Source organism: Peromyscus eremicus, chromosome 12, assembly GCF_949786415.1.
Source record: "Peromyscus eremicus chromosome 12, PerEre_H2_v1, whole genome shotgun sequence".
Lineage (NCBI taxonomy): Eukaryota > Metazoa > Chordata > Mammalia > Rodentia > Cricetidae > Peromyscus > Peromyscus eremicus.
Window position 1 is genome coordinate 51,453,993 of NC_081428.1, and position 26,508 is coordinate 51,480,500.

Here is a 26,508-nt window from a genome sequence, read left to right on the forward strand (position 1 = left end):
TAAAATTTGTCCTTTCAGTGACTGAGGATAACCAGTGTTTCAAAAGAAAATGATGAGAAGGTTCTAGGAGTGTTTTCATAGGTAAATACTACACTGTGCAAGCATGAAGAGGACCTATGTTCACATCTTAAGCACCCATTTTTTTTTTTTAAGAAGAGCCAAATGTGCCTGTAATCCTAGTGCTCGGGAGATGGAGACACGAGTGCCCCTGAGGAGTGCCCCTGAGGAGTGCCCGAGGCTGCCCCTGAGGTGTGCCCCTGAGATGTGCCCCTGAGGAGTACCCGAGGTGTGCCCCTGAGGTGTGCCCCTGAGGATGCCCCTGAGGAGTGCCCCTGAGGATGCCCCTGAGGAGTGCCCCTGAGGAGTGCCCCTGAGGTGTGCCCGAGGCTGCCCCTGAGGTGTGCCCGAGGCTGCCCCTGAGGTGTACCCGAGCTGCCCCTGAGGTGTGACAGCAGCCTTAGTGGAATCTGTTAAGCTCCAGCTCCAGTGAGAGAGAGCTGCCTGAGAACATAAGGTGGAAAGCAATTGAGGATGACGCCAGATAGCAACTTCTGCTCTCCATATGCATGCACACACACTGGCACACAGGTGCATACAAACATGAACACATCCATATACATGAACAAAGATGGAACTGGAGATGCAGAAGCCAGATTCCAGGAATAGAAAGTATGTTAGTGAGACTCAAAAATGATCACTATGACAGCAATACTTATTATCCATAGCTAAGTGATACATGCTTTTGAGAAAAAGAATACAGATTCTCTCCATCCAATTTACCCTAGTACTCACTGAAAAGAAGTACAGCACGTTTACACAGACCGTGGGAATCCTTACCACAAGCAACTACATGCTGTCCGTGTTTTTGGTTTCTGAAAACCCTAACTAAATCCCACAGGCACCTCTGGACCTCATCCTGGAATGCTCACACTTCTAAGCAAGGAGCTCAGAACTTTGGAGCCACTATGTCTGTGTGGACTTCTTCCTAAAAGGTCTTGCCCCAGTTTTTGAAGAAAACAGAATAAAAATTAATTCAATAAATAAAAAATGAAATGGTCCTAAATATTAAATTGAAAAATAATAGTTGAAATGGTTATATCCATTTTATGTCAGATACTCCTCTCTTCTCTCTTGTGGAGAAAGCCTGTTCAAAAAAAAAATGTAAAATCTATCCCACCTCATAAACAGTCCGCTCCCATAAATTTATTAAAATTTGTCTCCTGGTGACACCTATTAAGCAGAACATACACTTCATGGACAGGGTGAACAATGTAACATTCCAAATATTTCAGGTACTTACTGGGGTATAGTTAGTTGACTGAGTAGCTGGTTTAAAGGATCAAGATAGCCTTGAAACAAGGAGCCACAATGCCAAAGAACAGGTTACTTTTGCAATATGGTTGATAATGCTCCAAGCCTAGGCATCCAAATGAATTTGAGGTTCTGCAGAAGCCAGTATATGCCAGTCCCTAAGAATACAACTCCTCCTGTGCTATTTTCTCCTTTATTTTATTTTGATTTATGTTATTATGGTACTAGGACCTTGTCTTAGCTAGAGTTTCTATTGTTGAGATGAAACCCCAAGTTGGGGAGAAAAGAGTTACTTGGTTTACAATTCCACATTACTGTTCATTATTGAAGGAAGTCAGGACAAGAACTCAAACAGGGCAGGATCCTGGAGGCAGGAGCTGATGCAGAGGTGCTGCTTACTAGCCTGCTTCCCATGATGTGCTCAGCCCACTTTCTTATAGAACCCAGGTCCAACAGTCCAGGGATGGTATCACCCACCACGGGCTGGGCCCTCCCCCATTGATCACTAAGTGAGAAAATGCCTTACAGCTGGATCTCATGGAGGCATTTCCTCAGCTGAGACTTCTTCCTCTGATGACTCTAGCTTGTGTCAAGTTGACACACAAAACCAGCCAGTAAAGACATTACACATGCTAGGCAGGAGCTGTGCCTATATCTCCAGCCCTCTCCACTCCTTCACATTTAAGTTCTGTTATATCTGTTTCTCAACTTACCCTTTCCTGGAAGCACTGCAGTACTAACATGATAAAAAGTACAGATCGAGGAATTTGCCAACTTGGCCTCCAGTCTTAGCTCTGCCCAATACTGTGACATGTTGCTCACTTGAGCCATCACTGTCTGGTGCATACACTGGGTAGTGACAGTTCTTCTTGAGTCACTTCACATGTCTCTAAGCACCTCTGGCCACCCAATCTCCTGCAGTTAAAACCCAGAGTTCCTTTTGGTCCAATTAAATGGGTTAGAAAGTCTTGGAATCTGAATTTTGGACTCCCATGTGGTTTTTGTACAGTCAAATATTTTAAGACCTCATCCTAGCTTGTCCTCTGAAGAATTAAATGGAAGTACCCAGGTGGCTGACACTGATCAAGACTCCTACATGTTTGGCTATTCCCATTAGTTTATTCTCCAGGAAGCCCAGAACACTAAAGTCAGGACACAGGACCGTTTTCCTAAGGATCTCCCTTTCACCCTTTCCCTGCAATGCCACCAGCATTCCACTTTATTTCTGTGAAGGAAGGACAGGTTCACTGGAGATTAGGGTAGAGCTGTGACACAAGGGGACTTTTGTAGAATTTCATCAATGTGAGTGTACCTACCCCACAGGATGATATAAGGATTAATTTCTATTTGGTAATTTACTGTGTGTAAAATGCCTTGAAACCCTTGGAGAAAAGTGCTATATAAATGTAAAATAATAATTATAATAATAATAACCTCGACTATTTAACTGATCAGTGAATTAGCCAGAAGATTTAGTCTGCCAAGGGACAAGGCTGAAACCATTATAAGCAGAAACACTCTACATCATCATATCTCATAACTGCTATCACAAAAAGGGGAAACAAAGGGTGAAAATTAAGATAAATCCACAGTCTCAACTGATTTAAATGACAGAGGATCACTAGTAATGTTTCATGAAAAGCAGGAAATGCAAAAATGACAGCTGCATTGTAATTCCAACTGAGCACAAGTCCTGGGGTTTTCTATACTTCGTTCTTTATTTGTATGGAAGATATCTCATCAGTACAACATCTCAAATTTAGCATTATTAAAATGCTTAACTATGCTTTGGCTTGGTTAGACTATGTTCCTAATTTATTCCTATTGCAGGTAATACTTTTTCTATGTGAAGAATGCTGATAAGGTTGCATGAAGTTCCAGGTAACATGTAAACTAGGTGTCTGCTGTGAACTTGACTCTCCATGGATATACCCTAACACATATCTTAGGGAAGAATAAGCTATCTTTGAATTTAGGCAAGTTAAATATCCAGGAGATACCTTTGTTCTCAAAACATGTTTTGGTGTAGAAACTCATGGGAACTTCACTCTGCTCAGCTTTGACATTATCATATATTAGTTTCATGGAGCTCTTCCTACCAAAACCTGAGGGGGCTGAACCACGAAGTTTTCTACATTTTAAACATGAATCTGTATTAAGGCATAGGAAAGAAAAGATAAAGACGATAGAAACCTTCATAGGAATGCTTGGAATGCCTAAGAGCCTAGGCTTAGCTACTGTGCTGGGTCAGGTATCATTCAGAACACAATTAGCCAGAAAGGGTCCTTTGTAAAGAACAGGATTCGAGGCCTTCGATAAGTTTAAACTCTGTTTTATAGACTGCACAGAAAACAGTTTTGGTGTATAAAGAGATGTTGTATACTTCTATAGAGCAAAGTGTGAAGACCAAACTTTTGAAACAAACAGGGAAACCCTCCCCCCATACAAAATTACCAATTTATCAACCAACCAACCAGCTAACAAGGCAACCACATCTACCACTAACAAAACCAAAACAAGAGCATGCTGCACCTTGCTCTAGATGAATCATTAACTTTTAGCTTCAAAAGCTCACATTTTTCAATATCTAGCACCAAGAGTGAGTGTAGTCAAGGGGAATGGACTATAAAATAAAATAAATCAGCATAAATCAAATACTTCATGAAGTCTTAAACTAAGTTTTCATCTGTCTATAAGGTAGAGTGACCAATGAAAGAACGAATGAGAGAATTTAAAAGAACTGAAAAGACCATTAGAATTGACTTTGTATGAGGTAGTAAAAACTTAAAATGTCTTTGATTTACAGAATGTTGGCATGGTATACATACTACCTAACATTGCAGAATATTCTAAATGTGATCTGTGTTTCAATAATCCATTCAGAAACAAAACATCAAAAATACAATGGTTCTGGTATAGCTCTCTCACTTCAAAAGGGCCTATGAAATGGACATGAGCAAGGGACCATGTGTTAAATTGCTTCTGTGGGGGTCACTAGCAGATAGTCATGGTCAGCTAAGTGTGGCCCATGAGCTGTATTACAAGCACTTCAGAATCTCATCTTTCCTAGACAGATCCTCATTCCTTCTGTAACAGCAATGGCACTGCCAACGTCTGGGCCTTCTAGCCATGGTGCTAGTCTTTGTCCTTGTGTCGCCAAACAAGCTGTTCTCATCAAAGTGGAAAACTGTCTGAATTGTGTGAAAGGGACAGCTCCGGATACTGTTCTTTTTAGTTCCCTGCCAACGAACACTGTCCTCTTCTTGTGTATAAGGGGGGTTTCTAGATATTTAGCTACTAAGCATATTACTGTGCCTTTAACGAAACAGACTACATATGTCAGTGCAAGCTATGCTTTAGCATTGCCAGTAGTGTTTTAAAGGATTTCTGCACATTCAAATATATTTATTTGTCCAGAAAGGTAAAAATAACAATATTCTTTTTAAAACTTGACATTGCTATCTTCTAAAAAAATGTAACTGAGAAATATCAATGGGCATGCACAAGGAGAAGAAAAATCACAGGAGGAACAACATACTCTCTTACTGAATTTCTTTTACCTGAATATACAATGGAATCCTCTGACATGTGTTTGCCTTTCTCATCATGTTCCATTGAAGTATAGCTCTTGAGATAAAGACAGAAAACAATGCTTTAAATGTTCTCCTATTCCAGACTTGTAAAATTCCAGTTTGTTTGTTTGTTTACATTTTAAATGCAATTCCAGAAGGAAAAATTCCAAAGTATTCCCATCACTCATAACATACAAAAGCAGCAACAATAGAAGTGGTGTCAACAGCAGTCAATATTTATTTAACGTTTAGACATCCTAAGCACCATGGTTATCACATGTACTAACTCATTTAACCTTTACAGCAACTCTACCAGGTTATAGTATCATTTTTTCCATTTATGATGAAAAAATAAAAGCACATAAGAATTAGAAATTTTCTCAAGATAACAGTTAATATGTAGAGTCGAGATTTAAACCCAGGGAGCTAGACTCTGCTATATGATGATTATGGTTACTGTGTTATATACAGGGAATATGCTAGATAATTTCACAAAGTATGGCTGATACCACTCATAGTACTTAACCCTGTATAATATACTCTTTTATTTTATATACATACATAACTATGATAAGCTTTTCCCTTTAACTTAAAATACAGGACATTTCTAGCACATTCAAATTGCTAATATCACTAATTTTACTCATTGGGACAATTATTATGTAAAATAAGGATTATTTGAACATAAAAATTTAGATATCACACAGGTTGATCTAATAACCTAGACAGTTACCATGTGACCAACAGGTGGGTAGTGTATACAGTGTAAAAAGGAATGATTCATGCCCTAGGCAGGATGCAGTAAGACTACATGAGATTTCATAATGCTACTCAGAAAAGCATGGAACTGAAAATTTATGAACATTTATTTCTGACATTCTTCATGAACTATTAACTGGCTGTGTTTGAATCCTGGTAACGGAGACCACAGAAAGAACAAGGCTGAAAAATTGTGTGTAGAGTATTTTATTTTGGTGCTTGACACCAGACTTTTTTATTGCCCTGAAGCTGATTCACTTGTATTGTTCCTCTTCTAGTCTGAACACTTACTCAATTGTACATAGTCCCTCCCCTTTCTTAAGTAAAACTACAGCTCTGCAGTAAGAGGGAAAGGTTAAACTCAGGTATTAATAGTACTTAACCGTGCCTTAGTTTCTTCCTGTATATAAGAATAGTAATACACTTTTCAATTAGCCATTATGTTAAACAGAATGGTGATTGTTAAAGCTCACTGGGAGGTCAATGATTAATAAGTGGGAACTTCACTATTATTGATTTTAATCTATTAATACATATGTTCTTTCCCCTTAGATAGATTATGTTTCTTTTCAGAGAAAATAATCAATATGAACGAATCCTCATTGCCTTGTATACAGTTTCCTGAATGTGATAACATACATTAATTCATTTAATTTGTATAAAAATTCTATGTGTAATATTTACATTTATTTTTACTATACGTGATGCAAAATGGACACAGATCTTACTTAATGTGTGCCAGGAATATTACAAACTGCATTATGGCATTATCTTATGAAATTTTCCCCTGTAAGTTTCTGATTAGTAGATTTTAATAATCACTGCTTTATACAGAAGGAAATTTAGCTCATAGAATTCACCTAACTAATAAGTGTTCAAAATTTGAATTCTTAATCACAACCCCGTACTACCTGCTAAATGATAAATTTAAGGTAGGTATTTAATAACTACTTGACCTTTATGTCAAAACAGTTGCACTATAGATTGTTCCTGCTACAAGAAAATTCACAATTACAACACACTAATGTGGCCTGTGCACTATCATTCATCATTAGTTAGCTATGAAAAAGAGACCACTGTACTCCAGGCACATGGCAAGCCTTGGAAGAGAAATAAAGCAATACATGGAAATGTTCTCATCAAAAGCAATTAGGGATTTAATGTCACTTTTCCTACTATCATTTTTATGCAATTTCTTATAAAATCAAACTTCTCTCCCTGCCCACTCTTTCTTATTCTTTTCTGCCCAAGTTTCATAGTATTAAATTTATACAGATTTTGCCCATAAGAAGCTTATATGACAAGGCAAGGAACCATTTTAATTATATTTACTCTTCATTTTGAGTATGTTTCTTTTTCATATCTGACAAAGACTTTTGAAGTGAGAAAGAAAGGCAAAGCAACCTGATTTTTTAAAAAAAAATCTTTCATGTACAATCTTTTGTCTGTAATCTCATAATAGCTTAGAAAATTTTAAAAGGAGGTTTTAGCTGTTTTTGTTCTTTTCAAATTGGCAAAATTTGATTTTTTTCCTCACTTTTGGATTGGCTTTACAAATTAACAAACAAGAAAACAAGAACATATTCAACTTAAAAAAAAAAAGCCTTCACTGGAGCCTTGGCATCACCAACTAATGCCAGCGTCACTCTGCAAACTGCTTCTGTTCTTTTCTAAAGAGTTGAAAGATGCACAGGTAGAATTCACAAAGAGCCAAATGCACCACATTAAAGAAAGAAACAGGGCAGGAGAAGACCACCATCACTGCTGTCAGTAACTCTCCAGGAAGCCATCAGATCGCAGTTTCTCCTCCACCTCCATATTGGTGGCACGAGTCGGGTGTTTTTGTCTATGGTTTTAAACAGTGTCTGTTTAAGTGTTTGAGATGGGTACTGTGGGAGCCTGAAGCATACTGGGATGCTCTGCAGAATCCTGACTTCTTACCTATGGCTGTAAGTTGTAATGAGTTGATAATTTCAGAAAGGAAGGACTTTCAATAGAAAGAAAACCCAAAAAATCTTGTCATTAAAGATATATTTATTATATGCCCATTATTGTAATAAAAAATGAGACTATGATGAAGTAAACTTGGCCTGAGAAATAGTGTGGGAATATAGTTGGTGAGAGAACAGAGGTGATGAGGCTGTTGAGAACCAAGGGCTGGGGAAATGCACAGGTGCTTGACATTAGATACTTCCAACTTGGCAGGTAGGTGCTCTAATCTTTGTGCTGATTGACTTTTAAAGGCTTTCTAATAAAATAAAAGGAAATTTAGGCTGGGCATAGTGGCATATGCCTTTAACATCAGCACTTAGAAGGCAGAGACAGGTGTGTATTTGTGAATTCAAGGCCATCCTGGCATAAGGGATATGTAGTAAAGACCATATGTCCACACTCAAGTTCAGATACTATTTTACATACTTACAAAGGCACGGTTTAAAGATAAGAAATGATATAGTTGGAAAGTTATTTTATTAATTTTAGTTTTGCAATTCTGGGGATCAAACCCAGAGACTTTTTTTTTTCTTAATTTCACAGAGGTTAACTTCAGTACTTCATTTATTTCAGACAGAATACCTCTTCCACTGGTTAAGATGTCCACCCTAAAAGGATATGGTTTGGGGTGAAATTGTGTAAATCTCTAAGCTATCCAGAGCTTGACACCATTGGACCCTTAGATGAGTAAAGTAGCTAGGAAGTCTGGCCTGGTCATGTCATTGTCCTTTGATTTTACAAAGGCATCTTTAAAACACTCCACTCACTTGCCCAGCAGAACTCTAGCCTATGGCACCCAAAATTTGCTCCTGAAATCCAGTTTCATCTCCCATGAAATCCCATTATGCCCAAGGGTTCACTATTGAAGTCCCCCCTTCTCAAACTCAGGCACCCCAGTGTGCTTCTCTTCTCAGGACTTGCCTTCACCCTGGGTAGGCTACCTTGTGTTTTTTTCCTGAGGTAAAGAATCCCATTCATTTGCAAAATTTTTTTGAAAGGCCACTTCCTCCTGAAAGTTTCTGCTTTCATTCACTTAAGAATCGGTCCTTTTCTCTGATTTCCCATACACCCTGACTATTATCAACATCCCTTTCTTTCTGCCTTATATGAACTTAATATTTTCTGTTATCTCCTTCAAGAATCTACATGGTTAAGAGCCTGAGGTTACTGGTCTTGAACTTTCACCTGAATTTGACAAAAATCAGCAAAGAGCTGGCCGGTGGTGGCGCACGCCTTTAATCCTAGCAGAGGCAGGCTGATCTTAGTGAGTTCGAGGCCAGCCTGGTCTACAGAGTGAGCTCCAGGAAAGGCGCAAAGCTACACAGAAAAACCCTGTCTTGAAATACCAAAAAAAAAAAAAAAAAAAAAAAAAAAAAATCAGCAAAGAAACATGGTGCATTGATGTATTTGACTAGGTAATGATGTTCCAATGCTACAATGCCAGAGCCAATGCTTGGTAACTGTTAGATAGATAACAGGGAGTTATTCATTTGATCAGTCTTGCCTTACTTCTAAATTCATTTAATAATTTTGTATGCTCACCGAAGGAACTACAGGCTGCTTTATAAAATGTTTTCTGTTCACTTGAATAAAATCTTGCAAATCAAATCAATAGAATAAAAAAAATAGAGAGAAGCCTATTGTGTGATCAAGACTGTTATTGGATCAAACAAACAATGGGTACATTTTTACATCTACCTGAGTACAACCAGGACAGTCAGGAAAAAGTGATAAACTGGAAAGCTTCGGACCGTCCCAGCTCCCTCCCAGCATCACTGCCAACACAATCTTTAGGTATTTATTTGACTGCCTTACTCTGTGAGTGGTGCTTATAAAAATACAGGAATAATCTGCCCATTGATACTAGTTTTTAAAACAAACAAAGCAATTTAATACCAATGCAAGGGATAAATGGCTAACATTTACTGAGCCCTTTATCATCTAGGCAAGATAACAGATTCTAAACATACTTTCTCATTTAAATCCTCATCAAAACACTAAGGTAGCTAGCTAGCATTTGCTTATTCTAAAGAAAGCCATAACTAAGCATAGGAATATAAACTAGTTCCTGGAGGCCATGTTATTTGAAGCTGTGGAAGAAGGATTAAGAAATCTAAAGCCCTTACTCCTTTGCATTTACATCACTCTGCTTCTTCTTGGAATCTACTTCTACACCAAAGAAGTTGAGACAATGCCGACTAATTCTTTAATAGAAGAGCTAAAAAAAATATGATATTAGACACTGAAAAAAAGTATTTACTACTACCCATTGTAAGCAGTTTGCTTATATTCACTGATTGAATCTTCAAAGCAATTTTTTTGTTTTTGTAGGTGAATGCTGTCATTATGATTTACTACTTTTTGGTAGAGAGACTCAGCCGAAGACAAAGAGTCACAGAATCACAAAGCTTGTCAGCAGCTACGCAGGTGACTTTCATAGACTAATGTCCTCAGAGCTGGATGTCTTCAGTACCCCATTAGGATGAAAGAATATTAAAGACAAATGAGGTTCCAAACACACTTCCGAAGGCCCAAGTTGGCCTTCCCTAATGTTACTTTCTATCCTTTTCTTTGAAGGCGTTAGATTTTACATTTTTTTAAGAGTAACAGTGAATGTGGGGACAGTAAAAACCAGAGGAACAGAGTTTGCTGTGAGACTGTGTCTCTGAGAAATGTCAGAAGCTACACCTATGAAGTCTAACCAACATGGACACTTCAGTAGGAGCTGAACTAGGATGACATGATTAGACATGCCAACATCATGGCGAAAGCTTAAGAGGCCTCAGCCCTAGGCAAAGAACTATCAGCAACTAAGGAATGTTGAGAGTGGAGAAACAGTTTCCCCAGTAAAGAAAATTGAAGTTATCCAATGCCAAAGGGTCAGCCTTGAAAACATAGACATCAAAGTTAACAATGTACAGAATGAGAAGGTTGTATTTATGCATTTATGAATATAAATATACATGTGTATATATATATATATGTAACAATAATTAAAGAAAAGGAGGCTATGAATTTGAAAGAGGGCAAGAGTTACACATGGGAGGATTTGTGGAGAGTAAAAAGGAAGGGGGAAATGATGTAATTATATTAATCTCAAAAAATTAAAAAGTTATTTTTTAAAAAGACAGTGAATGTGGAATGGAGTAAACCTATGGTAAAATGATGTTGACTATTTTCCCACTATAGATATAAACAATAGAGGTAGGGGTTTCGCAAAACAGGTTCAACAATATAAAGACAGGCACAGATTCTTAGCAAAAACAAAATGCTGTACACATACAGGAAGAAAAATACAATGGTATCCAAAATTTTGAAAGTAGATTACTTATGTATGATTTTGAGTGACTAATTATCCTCTTATAGTTTAATCTATATATTTGACAGTACCAATGAAGGATTTTCATATGAAAAAGTAAAAAAGAATGGCTATGGTAGTTCACATTCCTATTTTAGAGATGATAATACCGAGGGCAAGATCAGTAGAAATTATATGGAATTTCCCCCTTATTTAGTGATGGAACTTGAACAGAAACCCATGCTTTCATTTCTAACTAGTGTGTTTTCTCTGCCCTCTAATACTCTTCAGTTGTTACAATTATTGAGAAACTCAACAGGAAGAAAGCTATGGAAGTGGCTAGAGATGCAGAGACTGAAAATGTGCTGCCAGCCTCCACTGAGGAGTCCATTGCTGCTTCAGGCTTCTAGCTTTTTCATTCAGGCTACATGTTTCTAAGTCCAAACCAATAATGCAAGTGGTAGGATGCGCCTCTAATTCTTTACTTTATGTAACAGAACATTATCCATACACCACATGACTTTACTGTGACTCCTAGCAGATGATGTGATCATGTGTGGGATTGGTGCATGTCTCTCTCTATCTGTTGGCATTGAGTTTTGGTAAAGTAATTTGACTTGATTGACAGAGACATGAAATGAACAGAAAGTTCAGAGATTTTTATAGGGGAACAAATCCTAAAATTGTCAATGGCTTATCTTTCCACAGTAAAGGTTAATAAACTGTTTTAAAAGTGAGAATTGTTTTTCATGAAAGCCTATAGCTAGCATACGATATAATGTCCTCTGTACTAACCTGGAGCCAAAATAAGCAACTTGAAGAAGTCGGAGCCCCCTTTCTGGAGCATTTCTAATCCTACTTCTTTGAGGCAGCCTGGAAGGATGTGTGTGTAGTATCGGATAATCATGTTGGTCATCATGCCCTCAAGCAATCCTCCTCCTACCTTATTGTCATTTGTATGCCAAGCCTCCTTAGTGCCTCATAAAAGTAGACTCTTCCCTGGTGATAAGTATAGACAGTCAATCTTAGATTTCTTTAGAAGGCACGAAGACTTTGCCATGTCTCATTCTAGCCTGGCTTCATGGAATTTCAGCAACAACCAGAGAAACCCACTGAACTGACTTGATACTTCAAATATACTGACTTTGTGATTACTACCAAATGACTAGATTCACAACCATTCTCCTATCCTGATATGTGAGAAAAATATTTAGGTTCTCACTCATTTCCCTGAGTTTACCCAGAGTCCATTACAATTTCTAAGTTATAAACTAAAATATATGCTCCTTCATTTACCAACTGGGGACCAAGTATTCTGAAATGTTTGGGAAGATTAGGAAGTGTAGCCTTGTTGGAGAAAGTATGATTCTGGGGGTAGGCTTTGAGGTTTCAAAGAGTCATGCCTTCCCAGTGGCGCTCTTCTCTCTCTCTCTCTCTCTCTCTCTCTCTCTCTCTCTCTCTCTCTCTCTCTCGGCTATGGGTCAAGATGTAAGCTTTCCTTTGTTCCTTTGCTCTGCCATGATGAACTCTAATCCTCTGAAACCAAAGCTAAATTAAATGATTCTTTTATAAATTTCCTTGGTCATAGTATTTTTATCATAGCAATTAAAAAAAAAAAAAAAAGAACCAAGATACCGAGGAAGAGTGTATAGAGTATACTTCAGCTAGTAGAAGCCTGGGCTTAAAGAGAATTGCTTCAGGGACTGTTCAATCAGAAATGAACCAAAGGCTGAAGCATGAATAGCAGATAAAGATGACATACTAGCCTATAAAACTCAGGGGCCAGACATTTGGTGTGAGGATAGTGACACAAATATTACTGGAGCCACCAATCACTCTGATTGGATTTAAGGCCTACTCAATGAGATTGAACCTATACGTACACTATCAATAATGCCAAGAACTTGTGGCCCTAAGAGTAAACATACCATTATTGTTCATCTAAATATACATAACAATAAAATGAGTCTTAATCATTTACTGATATACTCATGGACAGTGCACCACTCACTTGTCATCAGAGAAGCTTCTTCTTGCAGTAGATGGGGATTAACACAGAGAATACAAGACTTCAGAGTGCTCAGCCCTAAATGGGAAGTCTGTATCAAAGCCCTCCCCTCAAGGCTCATGGATCTAAGTAGCAAAGTGGCAGGGAAGTTTGTAAGAGCCAGAGTTGATGGATGACGTCAAGAAAATAGTGTTTTTCAGACACAACTGGGCAAAAGCATAAATGAGCTCACAAACTGTGAGTGCATGCACAAGATCTGCACAAGGTCAAAGCAGACAAAATTCCATCATGGAGGAGTGGAGATGGGCAGGAAGTCCTACCTCTAGCTGAGGTTGGTGTTTGCCTGCTGCTGGGAGAGAAAAAGCCTGTCTTCTTCAATGGAGTGACAGCTGTTATATCAACCACATTCTAGGGCAGGTCCCACATCCCAGAATAACTGGCCAACATAAGCTAGACTCATTAGACAGAGGTGGGGGAGGGGGAGAGGAGGAGGGGGAGGGAGAGACTATGAATTATTAAGTTGGGAGAGACTATAAAGTATTGGGTGGGGAGAAAGGTAGGGAAGGATCTGGAGGGAGTCAGGAGAGGGAGATAAATACCAAAATATATGTATGAAATACTCAAAGGAAAAAATGTAATTGCATAACACACTTACATTCTGATCTGGCACCCTTACAGAATGGTTTGGGAAGATGAGACAGTCATCTTTACTCAATTATAGTCCACACAGGGCATGTCTAATCTCTTCCAGATGACAAATCTTAAATCTGTTGTGGATTATTAGCTTAAGATGTGTTACATTCACTTATGCTGTGGAATATTTGTTTAATGATGCAAAGATGTGCTGCATTCTTTAATGTTGCATTTGTTTAACTCTGTGAAGCTGTGTTACTTTGCCTGCCTAAAACACCCGATTGGTCTAATAAAGCACTGAACAGCTAGTAGCTACGCAGGAGAAAGGGATAGGTGGGGCTCAGGCAGAGTGAATAAATAGGAGGAGAAACCTACACTTGAAATAAAAGCGAGGAACAAGAAAAGGAGAAGGAGAGGAGGAGGCTGGGGCCAGCCACCCAGCCACACCACCAGACACAGAGTAAGAAGGAAAAAAAAGAGATATAGAATAAAGAAAGGTAAAAAACCCAGAGGCAAAATATAGTTAAAGAGAAACTGGAATAATTTAAGTTAGAAAAGCTGGCTAGAAACAAGTCAAGCTAAGGCCAGGCATTCATAAGTAAGAATAAGTCTCCATGTATTTATTTGGGAGCTGGGTAGTGCTCCCCCAAAGAGTAAAAATACAAAACAAAACCCCAACTACATATATCCTAAATTGTTCAGCTAAGAAACAGAATTCTCATTATTTTTCTGGGAGTGATTCATTCATTATTATCCTATAGAAGTTTGATACGTATTGATTCCTGTGTTTAGGAGAAAATGTTTGAACAACTTTTGGAAATTAAAAATAATGGTGGTATTTTATATCATCTTGCCAAAATGTACTGAAATTTTTTTCTGACATTTTTAATTCATGGCAATATGCTTTTTAGTTCATATTTTTAGAAGGTTTTATTAAGGTGGAAGAGAATTGAAAGTTTAAGGGTTATATCTAAATGTATTAAGCTCGAAGGTTTTAGACATAAATGAGTGCTTTATAGAAGGTTATTAAGGTCTGTAAGTGTCTAGAACTGTCTCATCATTGCTGACTATCTCTGCTTCAGACAACTGTGCCCAAGCAGCTTGCTATAAGGAGAGAATTAAGTTTATTTCACAACTGACCAGGCAGCAGAGGACTTTTCTGGAACACACTGCTTTGGAGGCTCATGTTAGGGTTGATAATAAATACTTTTGTGGTTTTAGAAGAACTGATAAACCAATCATTCCTGTGTTATAATGTATAAAGGAAAGGCTTGTATCCTTAACCTCCAAAACTACAGCAGAGCAGTGCTGGGCAGGTTACAGTCTTTACATGAGTAGGCAAATCTTTTTTAAAAGTTTCAAATAGAACCTACCCAGGAGCCAGGTAGACTTCACCAGCGATTTCCACCCTGAGACATTAAACTCAGCTGCAAAGAAACAAAACGTTACTATTTACAAAGCTCTTTCCATCTTATATCCTGTCTCTTTTTCTCTTAGGCACTTTCTTCCTTTTCTTTTCTTTCTCCTATTCACTTACCTACTTCACTCTTCTACCCATTTGCTCTCATTTCCCAATGCTTCCTACCCCTATTAGCCCCAAATCTGTTCACCCTGAAACAGGCTTCACTGATGGAAAAGAAAAGGCCCTAGACAAAGGCCCCCATCTGAGACAAGGCCCTCCAGAGGGCGGTGAATGGTGACGGGTCCAGCCTGTGGGGCTGAGAATGCTCACCACTCTGGAGGCCCTTACTCTGCAAGCCATTAGGCTTCAGCGGGCTTGATAGCTGTATCAAGCCTTGTGATTTCAAAGCTTTCATGGCTGACAAGGACTTGCTAATTTCAAACTTTCTAACCAATTACAATCACAAAGAACTCAGGACAATAATCAGTGAGCAAAATGAAACTGCTGGAGTGAAGCAGCCTTTGCAGGTTTCAGTCTGGAGTTTCTGCAGCAAATGTGCAGCTGGGCCTCCGCTTCAGCAAGTAAATAAAAATACACACAAGATACAAACACACACAATGGAGCCCACTTGCTGTTGTTCCCAGTGGTGGGGTATGGAGAAACCTTGTCCTGCATTCAGCCCATTAATTTCTGATGGTGTTAATTAAAAACTTTTGATGCTGGTTTGAATGGAAAATACCTCAAACAGTGTTTCCTTTATTGAAGCACTAAGTTCCAAGTCCTGGATTATTAGGTTAAGCTCTGTCAGCAGTGAGACCAACATAAATGCTTTTCATACCATCTGCTTTGACCAAGAAGAATAGTAATAGCAATAATAAATAAGTTTAAAAAAAGAGGAAGAAGAGAAACGGTTCAGGTTGAAAACTCCTATGTTTCAACCCATTTTTAAACAACTAAATTGAAATACAGGTCCCTGAATGTAGAACAAATGGTTAAGAAAAAAAGAAAAAGACTTTTTTTTTTTTTCAAATTCTTACAGAACATTCAAATCACCCAATGTTCCAGGACCTGAATTTTTTATATTTTAAAATGGGGAAAGCTGCTTAAAATAAGCGAATCAGCTGCTAAGTGATTTCTCTCTGTCTTTTTCGTCTACCCTCTTTCTACATGTGCAGCTGATACTTGTCTTAAGAAATGTAATATAATCATTGAGAACTAATGCTTCCTATTTAACACCCAGAATGGAGTGAAAGAAGCTGAGTGGTGAGCTGGAAAAAACATTTCCAAAGCTCAGTGCATGTAACAGGTTAGGGTGCAGAACAGTTATTCTGATTTCTTTATCATCCTGGAAACCCTGGAAAGCCTTGGGAATTGAGAGAGCAAGTGAGAGGATAGTGTGAGAAATGCTTTGCTGTAGCCCAACGAATAACAGCCATCTCCTCTATCCAATGCCCTGCGAAGTATGAAACAAACCACAGAATTATTCTGATTGGTTTTTCATACTTGTGTCTAATTTTGTTACTGACAGTCCCCCCCACCCCTTGTGATGGATGGGTGCCGGAAGTCTTGAGTATCCACAGTGAGAACACAAAAATACTATCTCACAACGACCCTACTTTCCTCGTACTTTACTGTGTCCAGAGTCTACCCTTTTTTCCTTTCCTATCCTGTTTGTTCACATTGCCTGTAATGTCAAGTGAATCCTTGAAAGCCCCCGCCCCCAAGGTCTTCATCACTTACTCCTGTTTTGATCACCATAGCTCTAAAAAGGCCGGCATTCTGTACAAAGGCTAGCCATTTAAGTAGGTTTTCTTTCCTTCCCTTCACAACTTCAGGCTTGCCTGACCTCAGCCTCTTGGTTTGCAGAACTGACCCTCCAAATCTGATGTGACATGATAATGATTCTTTGCAACATCAGTAACAGCCATAGAAAAGCCTCACAGTAAAGCCTGAGAGGGGAATACCTGAGTAATAGAACTGAAACTCCATGAAGGAAATAGCTCTGAGCAAACCACAGGAATCTGTTTGCTCACAAAATTTATGAATTTTACTCCAAGTAAATTGATAGGTGATATTGCCTACACAGGGCTAGTAAATGTAAATTAACTACAGATATATAGCAAATGAATGCATTTAAAGATGATTTCCAGCTGAAATGATTTTTTTTTTTCTAGAGACCAAGTTTTTGTTAAACTTAATCCTGACTCTCTTCTCTCTCCAGCAGTAGAAACATCTGGTCGGTTTTAGATTCCCCTTGGATTTCCAACTTCAAAGGGAATTATAAAGAATAACAAATTCATGTACCGGCAGTAAAAAAAAAAATTAGAGCAGCAGGAGAGAATGGTAAAATTGTCCTTATTTGACTGCTAGTGACAGGCGCCACAGGCAGAACTATGAGAAAAGACAAGAGCACGATTACCTGTTGACAACCAGAGTTCCTGCAAGGGACTGAATCTTACATGCACAGGGCCATAGCAATCTATCAAGATGTTTTTAATACTGAATGAATAAAATAATATTTAATATATAAAAGGAATTGGTACCGAAGAAATGATTCACATTTGCCTAACAAAAAATTTCATTGAAATAATAACAAATAAATCAGTAAAAATTTATTGAAAGAATGACTTGGAGACAATCTTAGAGACCTCCTAGGTTTTTGGGTTTTGATTTAATTTGGAGGAAACTGAATTTTTATTCTAGGTAAGGTAGGATAAGCCCAGAAATAACTTGAGCTCCTAACAGATCATACAGCCATCACATCCTGATAAAAACTGCTCTCACAAGTGCTTGAAAAGTAGCTGCTGTTTCTTCCTTGTTCTGGGCACTATCTTGGAGGACTGACCAGATATTGAAGTCTTGTTAGTAGAAGAGGGTTTGATGGAACTGTGACATTTGTAATTGTAACACAATTAACATGCTGTATTTGACAATACTTTATAAATCTGGATTTATTCTTCTCTATCATGATCCTAACAACAAAATTGAAACACACTTTCTAGAGTGCAGGCCTTGATGTAGTCAAACAGGAAAAAATGAGAACATCTAGAGCAAGTTCAATGTTGCCATTGTAATTATCTTTTATAAACAGGCTTTCCTGGCTTGTTTTACAGTGCAGTGTGTGCTACTACAACAACAACAACAATAAAAACAAACAAAGACAGGATTAACCAATCAATTTGTTTGTGGACAAAGAAAGAAAAACAGTTAAGAGCTAAAATGTCTTTAAATAATTAATTACAAGAGTCTCTACACTTAGTATTCAAAAGTTACACGTCTCCATGCCACAAATACATTAGATGGATGCACAGTGGCTATCAAGTGCCCAGAAAAAAATCATTTCTGACAAGAAGGCATAGATCACCAACAAATCATGAGGTCAAAGCATACAAGAGCAGCCTCACAGGAGTCTAGAGGGTCCCTTTGGAGCAGTCCCCAGATGGAAGGCCATCTCCCAAACCTCCTCCTGTTCTCCTGTAGATCCTGGTCAAGCGGAAGAAATGGGATTCCTCCTCAGCATTCCAGGGGCAAAGGGCGGAGCTAACTATATAATTATCTCCTTAATATCTCCTTTAGCAGGGATGGCACTGCTCCCTTTCTCCCACATGAAGCAGAATCACAGAAGTTATCTTGGTGAGGGAGTAACATAATTCTTATCTTCATGGCAACTGCTCACTATTGTTTAATGTGTTTTCAATAAGGGATTCCCAGAAAATATGCCAGGTTCATGGAATAGAGAGATTTAGTAATCTGAACAAACCCTTCCACCTCCTTTTGTTGTGGTTATCAGCATCTTTAGACTTGCAGTGAAAATCCTGCCATGATGCAGGGTACTTAAAAGGATTCCCTGCCTTCAGATAAGTAGAATCATTCAACTATAATCCTGAACTTAACTCAGAGTAAGAGGTAGAAAGTGTGGATTGCTATTTTATTCTCAGAACGTTGTTTTGTAGCTGGGTGACATATAAGGTCACAAATATAGCAACAGTGACCAATTACCAGGACCCAAATAGCCACACATAAGGAAGAAACACCAGCTACTTTCCAGGATTTTAGACAGTAGAGCTTTTATCAGGATGTGATGAGCTTACTGGTCTGTTGGGAGCCAGAGTTACTTCTGAGATGGCTTCTCCTGTTCTTTCTAGAAGAAAATACTATCATTTTATCAATAATAATTACTATAGCTGCTATGATGAGGAAGCTTTGGTAGATAACTTGGGTGTATGGTGTAATATACAAACCAGAAAGAATCATGGTTTCCCTTTCAAAAGTACTTCATAGTTCAGGGTTATGATAGGCACATAGTACACATCACTATGTAAAGAAAGGATGTAAATAAATGATCATGATGTGCTGTTAGTATGTGTCTTAAAACAGTGATGGGAAAGTGAGTTGCTATAAAATATAGGTACTTGTCAGCTTTAGAATAGTACAATGGCTTGTTCCTCCCTTGTCGTACCTGCCTGAATGCCATGGCACCAGACACACTTCTGCTCCTTAGCTGGTATTTTAATGGTGGGATGCCAAGCCAGACTAGAGTAATAACAATTTTCAGAAAATATAAATGGAGCTGGATGGTGGTGGTGCACGCCTTTAATCCCAGCACTTGGGAGGCAGAGCCAGGCAGATCTCTGTGAGTTTGAGGCCAGCCTAGTCTATAGAGTGAGTTCCAGGATAGGCTCCAAACCTACACAGAGAAACCCTGTCTTGAAAAAACAAAAACAAAAACAAACAAACAAACAAAACAAATAGATGGAAAGAGGAAAAGAATTTGTATTGTTTACATGCAGATGAGCAATGTCTACAGGTGCTCTGTATGATTGCATAGTTTATTGCTTGTATTACGACTTTCTTTTTTCCCATGTGCTTTTCCTACCAGCTTTGACTGAAAGTATTTTGTATGTGTCCATACTGTAAGCCATCATATTTTTCTAGAGATTTAGTGTGGTGAAGAAACCTTTTATTTCTTCTCGAAGGGTTAGGCACATCAATATTCTAGCTGCTCACTTTCGAGGCCAATGGAATCTGTGCGCCTAAGATTAAATAGACCAGAGTAACACATAAATTCAGTTTTTACAGAGGCAGTGTGTTACTTACTCACATCCTGAATAGCTGATGAGTGTAAAACACCTGTTGGATAACACACTGCTACTGAATAGTCTCTGGGTTAAAATTCAAAGACAGCAAGAAAGGAGAAACTCATAAACAGGTTCTCTACAGAAAGCCCAATCCCAGCAGATGATTTTGCATCTGCAGAGCTCTTTTGTGGAGGATCTGGTCTATCTGTGGAAAACTGGCTTGTAGATGCTGCTCTGAACCGTTTTTTAGGACCACTGGAGCAATATACACAGGCATTGCTCTGCAGTGCAGCGTACCATTTCTTCCACTCAGACACAGAGTTGTTGTTGTTGTGTGTGTGTAGTTGTTTTTATATATAAAACATGACTTAAACTATTACATAAAAGTCCCCCTTTCACATTTAAGATTCCACATAACTATCAGATGCTTTCCACTAACCCAAAAGGCTTTAAAAACTATAAATATCTGAACAGTATTAAGTTTGGTTTAAGTAGTTTTGCTCTATTTATCTAGTATGGGCTTAAAACAGAATGGAGGTGTAAGTAGTCAGAGGATGAAATTTTTCTTTAACTTCAGATAAACAATTATATACATTACATGCACATGTTCATTAATGAAGATAAATAATGCTGCATAAGTCTGCCTGCATGTTATCACCCTAAAATCGAGGCAAGTAAAAAGAAAAAAACTCCACAAGAAAAACATTTGCCCCAGAAATCTATGCAATGGTATGAACTGTCTCAAGCAAACTGCCCTTTAGTTTGCAAATGTGCCTGAGGATGTTATGAAACAAGCTGCAGAGATTTTTGTAATCAATTGTTTCATATTAGAAAACACGAAGCCAAGACACTGAGAAGAAAAACAGTGTTCCATACAATGATGAGATATATTTATCTGAAACTTTTAAAACATCAACATGTACAAGCGTCCTGATGGACCTGAAATATTAGTTAATTAGTTAACTGCCATGATATCTGAGGTTTACTTTAAAACAACAAGGCAATACAGTGGGAAATTGATAGGCCAAGAGTTAAGCATTGAATAAACTAGATGAGGAATGCATGGGAATTCATTATTGTAATCTGCCTACATTCATGTATTTGAAATATTTCACGAAATAATCTTGAAAAATATATACTTCATTTGAACTTTCAATCATTTATCCATTATTTACTGACTGGTTCATTCACTATTCATATGCAAGAGATTATGGAGATGGAAAAAGCTAAAGTGTAATGCTTTTGTTGGGTATTTTGATTATAGGAATAGTATCTATTTATTTAAAATGTCTATGAAGACTTTGTAACTAAAAGCAAAATTCTTAAGTTAAATTTTGAAAGAAGGAACAAAAATTACTGAGGAATTCTGAGTATGGCATATTCAAAAAATATGTCCTCAGGGGAAAATGAGAGTTAGAAAATATATCAAATAATTATTAATGGTTAGATTTAAATTATAGAAATAATTACTTTAATTTTTCTTCATTTTACTCTTATGTATTTTTCCAAATTATTTTTAATTAACATGTATCATTTTAAAATGAAAATAAATATTTATTCATTAGTGGAAAGATATGTTCTCCTTTCCCTAGGAGATTTCATTTACTAAAACAGAGAAACTGCTAACACAAAGCACTGCCCTGTACTTTACATCTTCCTGCCTGTAAATGACATACACTCAAATGCAAAAGAACATCAATACATATTTTATCTGATCATAGAAACAGAAAACACTTCTCTGTGCTGGAGAGGAATAGGGGAGGAAGGTGCTTTTTTGCAAGTCAGCAAGACTGTGAAATTCTGGCTCTTTTGTGATGAGGTCATTTTGTGATGAATGCGAAGGGAGCAACAAATTAAAGTGACCAAGTAAGACTGTCCCTGTGCCTCCAGGCTCACACTGATAGGAAGGAGGTTTATTCTGGGTAGCAAAACAAGTCAAGTGGGGAGTAGGGAGAGAGGGAGTTACAGTCCTAAAGGCTGTGGCATTCAGGGGCAAGCTGGATCCACTCAGCGACAGAGATAGATGGGTAACAGGATTGGAAACAATGAAGTGACAACTATGGATTATGTGCAAGGGACATGGAAAGTTCCCGCTAGGAAGCTATCTTCATTACCCCAAGAGACAATTTTCTTCATTTCGTGCATAGTCATAGAAAGTGCACTCCAGAGTGTAACTTTGAAAAGTTTGGACGACTATGCTGCCCAGGACTAAACAGGCCAGAGAAGCAGGCAGAAGAGTGAGAAGCTGCAGGGCAAGGTGCTCCTTCCCTCCTCCTCCCCCTGGAGTATTTTCGTCAGTGAATTTCACTGCAGGCCAGCCTCCAGCAACCTGAGCACTTCCAGGCTGTCTCTGACTTGATCATGACCCACCACTGTACGCTTTGTCCTGCCATGCTCTCCTTTAGACACCTACTACCAAGACTGTTGAGAGGGCACAGTGCTACCCTTTCAGAAATTGTACACAGTCTCACCAGAAGACAGAGCCAAACTTTAAACCTATGTTTACATGAGCTCTGATCTCGGTGCCATTCATTTCCAGAGGTGGACTTGTTTACTGGTACACCAGCGAGTCTTCTCCCTTTCTTCCTGTGGGTATATGCAAGAGTGGCTATGTCTGTTTTTAAAATTCAAAAGAAGCAAATACATTTCAGATTTACAGAACATTATAAAATACAAGCCAGAAGTTCAAAGAAACATAAAATGTTTATGAAAGATTTTCTGTGTGTTTTCTTAATGCTAAAATTACTGCATTCTCCATAGGAGACATCAGTGGCTAGCTTCACCTCATAGCTGTTTCTGTTTCTTCAGAAGTTCTTTGGAAAAAATTATCTCTGGAAAGACTTCTAAACAAGCCATCTCAATACTTCCACCCATGCCAAAGGCATTCAAAATGTTTACTAATACTATGATAATGGGTTCGTATTCTTTTTTTTTTTTTAACCAATATCAAAATATATTCTTTTCTAATTTAATTCTTGTGGTGGTAAGCTCACTATAGCCCTTAGATCACTTTTTATTTGTTTGGAGTTGGTAAATTTGTATGAATACATTTTATTTCTTTGGACTTCAATATTTTGGAACTGCAATTGAGAGACAATGAAAGTTTACTTACCAGGCAGCAATGTTGTGTGAAATATTCAATTGTTGATGGTAAAACAGTCTGAAATGGAAAAGGATACTGTAAATGTTGGTATGTATCTTAACTAACATATGACAACATGGTGGTCACAGAAAATAATACACTTATTATACTCCTGGAACCCTGATTTGATGATGCTTTATAGAAAGTAAAAGATACTTCCCTTTGGGAATAAAAGCAAAATTATACCTTGACCACAAGTGACTTGGTGAGTGCCTGGGTGTTTAACATGATTACTAACTAGAGGCAGCCAGTGAATGAATGATCTGCTAATCCTTTGTACACTATCTTGAGAAAGTTAAGCTTTACAGTTAATTATTGTGGTCTGCTTAATAATAATCAAACTATTGTGAACCATAAGGATTTGCAATTCCATTTGAATTTTACTGTACTTTTCATTAAACATTTTATAGACTAGACATAAACAAACCAAATAATCCAATTAAAAAGTAGGGTACAAATAAACAGAGAATTTCTTAACAGAGGAATCTCAAATGGAGAAACATTTAAAGAAATGTTCAACATCCACAGCCATCAGGAAAATACAAATAAAAATTACTTTGATATTCCATCGTACACCTGTCAGATTGGCTAAGATCAAAAACACAAGTGATAGCTCATGATGGTGAGGATATGGAGGAAGAGGAACACTCCTCCATTGCTGGTGGAAGTGCAAACTTGTACAGTCACTATGGAAATTAATATGGCAGTTCCTCAGAAAATTGGGAGGCGATCTACCTCAAGACCCAGCTATCATACTCTTAGGCATATTCCCAAAGGATGCTACATCCTACCACAAAGATATGTGCTCACTTTTGTTCATAGCAGCTTTATTCATAACAGCCAGAAACTGGAAACAACCTAGATGCCCTTCATCTGAAGAATGGACAGACAAAATGTGGTACATTTACAGAGTGGAGCATTACTCAGCTGTTTAAAAAAATGACAACATAAAATTTGAAGGCAAATGGATGGAACTGAAAAGATTATCCTTAGTGAGGTAACCCAGACCCAGAAAGACAAACATGATATGTACTTACAAATGGGCATTAGTTGTTAAGTAAAGGATAATCCTGCTACACCCGACAGACCTAGAGAGGCTAAGTAACAAGGAAGGCTCAAGCAGGGGGATGCATGGATCTCCCTGGGAAGGGGAAATAGAATAGAATTTTTAGATGGACTGAGGGCAGGTGGGGATGGGAACAGGAGGGATCAGTTGTGGGGTGGGAAGGATGGAGGGAGAAAGTAGTGGGAGAGACGACTGGAATTGGGGGGGCATTTACTGGGTGATGTAGAAATTTAGTGCAGTGGAACCTCCCTAAAATCTAAGGGAGTGACCCTAGAGAGTCTGCTAGTAATTGGGGATATGGAGCCTGTACTGGCCATCTTCTATAACCAGCAAGACTCCTAGCAGTTGGACTGGGGCATCAACCCAGCCACTATACCTTTGACCTACAATAATCTGTCCTGCCTGCAAGATCTTCTGGGGTAATGGTAGCAAAGAACTCGTGGGAGTGGCCAATCAATGACCAGTCTAACTTGAAGCCCACGACATGAGAGGGAACCTACCCCTAACACTGCCTGGATAGCCAGGAACCAGAAGCAGGACAACCCAGAGACCCAGGATAGAACCAAACATGACTGGCAACAAAACAAACAGTCAATGAAATGATTTCTAATGATAGTCTGCTATATTCATAGATTGGTGCTTAGTCCAATCGTGATCAGAGAGGCTTCATCCAGCAACAGATGGGAGCAGATGAAGAGACCCAGCCAAACATTAGGCAGAGCTCAGGGAACCCGTGGAAGAGGGGTAGGAAGGCTTGTAGGGGTGTGAGGGGTAGAGGACACAAGGAGAACACAGGCCACAGAGCCAACTGAGCAGGACTCATAGGGACTCAGAGAGACTGAAGCAGCAAACATCGACCATGTTACGGGTCTGAGTGTGGTCCTTTGCATGTACCTTACATTGGTATACCTTGGTGTTCCTGTGGAACTCCCAACAGTGGGATTGGGGTGGTGGTGGAGTCTCTGACTCTTTTGCCTGTGCTTGGGACCATTTTTCTCCTACTAGGTTGCCTAGTCCAGCCACCAACCATACAAGGGTTTGTGCCTAGTCTTACTGTAACTTGTTAGGCCATGTTCTGTGGACATCCCAGGGAGGCCTGCTCTTTTTTTTTTTTTTTTAAAGGGAAACAGAGGAGAAATGGATCTGGGGGAGAGGGGAGGAGGGACGGGGGGGGGGAGTGGCAGGAGTAGAAACCGGTTGGGATATAATGTATGAGGGAAGAATAAAACATTTTATAAATAAAAGCAAACTAGTCTTCCCTTGCTTTGGTGTTTGTTACTCATGTTCTGGATGGAAGTCTTGTGCAGTGATGGGAGAATGAGCTATGGACCACGTATTCAAGCTTTCGTGAGGTGGATTACTGGTCAAGGGCTCCTTTATGACTATGAATTAATGTATGGTTTTTCAATTCCAGGGCAGGTAAAATAAGCAGAAATGTGAACTGAAAGCTTTAAAACTTTTATATTAAGTTACAAAATCAGAGAATGAAATCCAAATTAACATTTAAACATCTTCATCCATGGAGCAAGCAAGTAAGTCTCCGATGTTATATTATCTACATTTTACAAACTGCTTGCCTAACAGTAGGCATGTCTTAATATTTCTACATGGTTTTCCTTATCAGTTGCCTTAAGATTCAGAAATCAAAGGTGGTTTTCCCAGAGGTCACCCTACCTACAATACTAGCGCCATAATGACAGCCTATAGAAGATACAACATAACCAAACAACTCCAATCATGATTCAGAAAGACCTGGAATTTGTCAAGCCACAAGCAAGGAAACTGGACATGACAGAGTCACTTCATAGGAAAGGACCTACATATATCAAGGAAATACAAGAGTAATTATTCAGAGGACATAAGAAAAGACAAAATTCAAGGAAGCCTGTGGTAGAGTGTATTTGAAAGTCAAAACCTTAAGTATTTAACACATAGGCAGATGAAATTTAATAAAGATCACCAAGGTAGCTTGCTAAAAATTAGTTGTTTTAAATGAGCCTATGCAGCAGTGACCACTGAAAGGAAGCCCTAGGAGAGATGTAAAATTGCCTTCTGAGATTTGATGCTTTTATAAAGAATGAGAGTAACCAGCCAGTCAGCTCAGTTGGTTAGATCACAGCACCAATAAAGAGTAAGAGTGGGCAATACGACTTCCTCATGAACTAGGATGATGTCTCCATTGCTAGAACTGAGGCTACATTTCCAGCTCCTTCTCACCCTTTCTCTGCCTGGGTAGTACTGTGGGAC

At 38.5% G+C, this 26,508-nt stretch overlaps 1 protein-coding gene across 2 annotated transcripts in view; it reads right to left on the reverse strand.

Annotated features, from left to right (window-relative positions):
- Zbtb20 (zinc finger and BTB domain containing 20) overlaps positions 1-26,508 on the reverse strand; it is a 560,418-nt gene that overhangs the window by 312,966 nt on the left and 220,944 nt on the right. The window contains exons 3-4 of one of the 2 annotated variants that reach the window (XM_059276800.1): positions 23,166-23,213; positions 14,947-15,000 (exon numbers count right to left, since the gene is read on the reverse strand). The gene's annotated coding sequence lies outside the window, so the exon portion shown is untranslated. The remainder of the gene's footprint in view (positions 1-14,946; positions 15,001-23,165; positions 23,214-26,508) is intronic. The other variant, XM_059276799.1, reaches the window with a different exon arrangement.